The sequence below is a fragment of the Aedes aegypti genome, chromosome 2 (genome assembly GCF_002204515.2).
Source record: "Aedes aegypti strain LVP_AGWG chromosome 2, AaegL5.0 Primary Assembly, whole genome shotgun sequence".
In the NCBI taxonomy this organism is placed as follows: Eukaryota; Metazoa; Arthropoda; class Insecta; order Diptera; family Culicidae; genus Aedes; species Aedes aegypti.
The window spans coordinates 116,809,391-116,812,695 of record NC_035108.1 but is presented as its reverse complement, the minus strand read 5'-3'; the positions used below and the strand labels follow the sequence as shown (position 1 = coordinate 116,812,695).

The following is a 3,305-nucleotide window of genomic DNA, read 5'->3' as shown; positions in this document are numbered from 1 at the left end:
AGAAGGTTGTATCTGGATTTAATCTCATTTTCATTACTCTTTCAGTTGTTGATAGCTAGGCTTAGGTCAGCACTCCTGTACAGTCACTTATATGCATGCGACATGTGCCTCAGCTCGCCCAGCGTCATAGGTAGCTATGATCCGCTTAGTGGCTACCTCCAAGCTATGTTTAAGAAATACTATAATAGTATTGCATGATATACTTCAGATTGTTAAAACACCAACTTTATTAATTTTTATCATGATATAATCTTCTACAATACTTTTCGATATTACATCAAGTAGTGTTTTTGACATTCTGGTCCAATTGAAAGCGATCATCAATTTTCCTGAACCAAACAGTAGATGATGTGCTGTTGCTCATATGTTTGAGCTGAAAATCCCATATTAATTTCAATTCAAATGCGCCAGCTCATGGAACGACCAAATGAGCTGAATTTTTAAGAAAGGCTTCCTCTGACCCCAAGAAATAATCCTGGGGGTACCCCATGGAATCATACAACTTTATTTTTCTCCCATACTGAGCTGGGCCAATCTAATGCTCATCTACCTTCGACACAATCGCTACGCTTGAATGAATCATCCTTTAGAACTCCAAGCTTTTTCATCTACTACTGCTGTATTTTGGTAACTCACGACTTCGGAAGAATTTCTATGAGGAATACAGAATTTCCTTAGGAAATTGTCTACCTGTAGGCGTATTCCGCGGTTCAAGGCGTTTTTATTTTGAAATAACTCCAAAACTAAATTACTTATAAGATCAACGTACCGCAAAACGGGGAATCTCTAATAATGCGGGTAACTTTGATAAGACGCCATCACATCACATACTAAACGGAATATCATAATTTCTGTTAATCAGTTAAACGAAACGAATGCAAACCTTAATAATACTAGTATGACACTTCATGTAAGAGCTGTTTTATTGGAATCGAGAATATTTGAGGCTTTATACATATACGAATATTGAAAATTGATACGATTTTAGCATTTTCGAAGCGCTTACAAACAATCTGTTCTTCAATCACTATTTGATGTAGTTTTAAATAGTTGGTCACTTATCTTTGACAGCCTAGTCATCATTGAACTTGGATATGGTCACAAATCCCTTAGCGAAAAGCATTTTCACAATTTATAATTTTAAATCAAGTACTGGCATCCTAGCTTTTGATTGCAGTTGATAGATTGCCAAAAGGTTTGTTTTGAATGGATATGATTTTTCATGAATTACGGAACATTTATAGGGCATTGCATACCTCTAGGTGTTTAACGCTATATGGATATTTCTGACTTAGATTACAAAAATGGCCCAGTTTGTAAAAATTGTCTTCGCCAAGAGATTTGAGACCGTATTCATGTTCTACTATAACTAGTCTGTCAAGGATAAGTGACGAATTCATCATGACTTTATCAAATAGTGATCGTAGAACAGATTGTTTGTGAGCGTTGCAAAAATGCTAAAATCTTATAAATTTTTAATAGTTGCATATAAATCCTCAAACGCATTTGATTCCAACGAAAATAGCTCTGACATACTAATACTCTTTACTTTTGCATTCGTTTTGCTTAACTGATTGACAGAAAAATCGTTATTTCGTTTAACATGTTGTGGGTTTCGCACTATCAAAGTTACCCCGTTTTACGGTATTGAAAATATATTTAATAAAAATTGTACATAGAAATTTAGGCTTTGGGTATTAAGGTCATCGCACTAGAAAGGTTAACAATGTGGGATGTATGACTTGTTCTCTTGAACTAGTCCATAAATGCGAGGCAATTGTAGAAATTGTAAGATTCACATTATTACATTCCGTACCGATCCATACCCCTCTGGTACAAAACAATCAACGATTTGGATACTAATATACACTACAAAAAAGATCGTCAGAGGGGGCACCCGGGTTTGAACCGGGGACCTCTCGATCTGCAGTCGAATGCTCTACCACTGAGCTATACCCCCTGTGATGAAGTAACGTCGACAGAACGGGAACGAAAGAACTGATTGCGCATCACACCATCATGTGGTAACGAGACGGTAAACAAACTAGCGAACGTCATCAACGTTCCACTGCGTAGGAATGATCAACACTGTCGTGCTTATATTTGGTGCGCGATGTATACAATGTTGTTCCTTGTTGAATTTTATCGCTTGCTTGTTACTAAGATATGGGAAGCTTCAATTTAGCATTCAAGCATTGGAAACCGCGACACATTTCAGAAGAAGTTTGTAAATTGAGCCAAATTTAAGTTACAATTATGAAATTATCAAATGTTATTAAATCATATTAGAATAACTTGATTTATTTCATTTGATGTTCGTCGTATTGTCCAAAAAAGGTTAAATTGTCTTCGCAAAAGCTCAAAGCATGACAACGAAAAGCCATCTATAGGAAAATGTAAGAAACTTGCCACCATGCACGCTAACTAACTACTGGTCATCGCAAAATTCTGATTAGGATAATGAAAATACAAAAAAAAACTTAGGTTTTAGTTAGAAGCAACTTCTGTTGTTTTTCATAAAAAAAATAAATTAAACAAGGGACAAACGATTTTGCAATCCAAGGGCATAACTATCCAAAGCTCAAGTGATAATTTATTATCGTGACCATTATCGTATTGCCTAAGGCCAGAAAGAAAATATTGCATACAAGTTGTGCGTACAAGCTTCCTATTGGAGGAGATGTTTAAATTAATTCTAATTAGAAAAAAAAGCTTTCAGGTTACGTTGTCAATGTGGTGGATTCAAGAGAAACATATTGGAAAATGCAATTAGAAACAATTTGAACGAGTGTTTGTAAGACGTGAAAATGTAGTTTTGTTTATACCCAATGAGGGAGACGTATACTAGCCACCGGCTGAAATTTGTAATAATAAAGATAATAATTTCTCTTGTTATTAAGGTTGTCCATTGCAAATTTGTATCTTCAGGCAAATACAAGTCTGCTAGGGAGTTGGAAACAAATTGAACACTTTCTACGGATTCAGCGGACCCATTCATCCCGAAGTCTAGAGTGGCACGTCTTATTCTAATTTGAGGCATACCCCACTGCACTGAAGTTTAGAAACGCATTTTATGAGAAAAGTTCCGTATAGAGCATTAATCAACCTTGCTAATAATTCTTTTTGTAGCTCGTTTCTATTTTGTTAAGTTCTTATTTCTCAACTTCAAAATACGCAGGTTTTCGTGAGCAGATTTTCGCTATTTTTTTTTAAACGAGGTAAGTTTGATAGTGCGAGACCCACAACATATTAAACGAAATAACGAAGTTTCTATCAATCAGTTAAGAAAAACGAATGCAAAAGTA

The 3,305-nt window shown here is 35.4% G+C and overlaps 1 non-coding gene across 1 annotated transcript; it reads right to left on the bottom strand.

The window, feature by feature from the left end:
* Window positions 1-1,888: 1,888 nt before the first annotated feature.
* Window positions 1,889-1,960, bottom strand: Trnac-gca. The gene has a single exon. It is a non-coding gene; the product is annotated as a tRNA-Cys (tRNA).
* Between the last annotated feature and the right edge of the window lie 1,345 nt (window positions 1,961-3,305).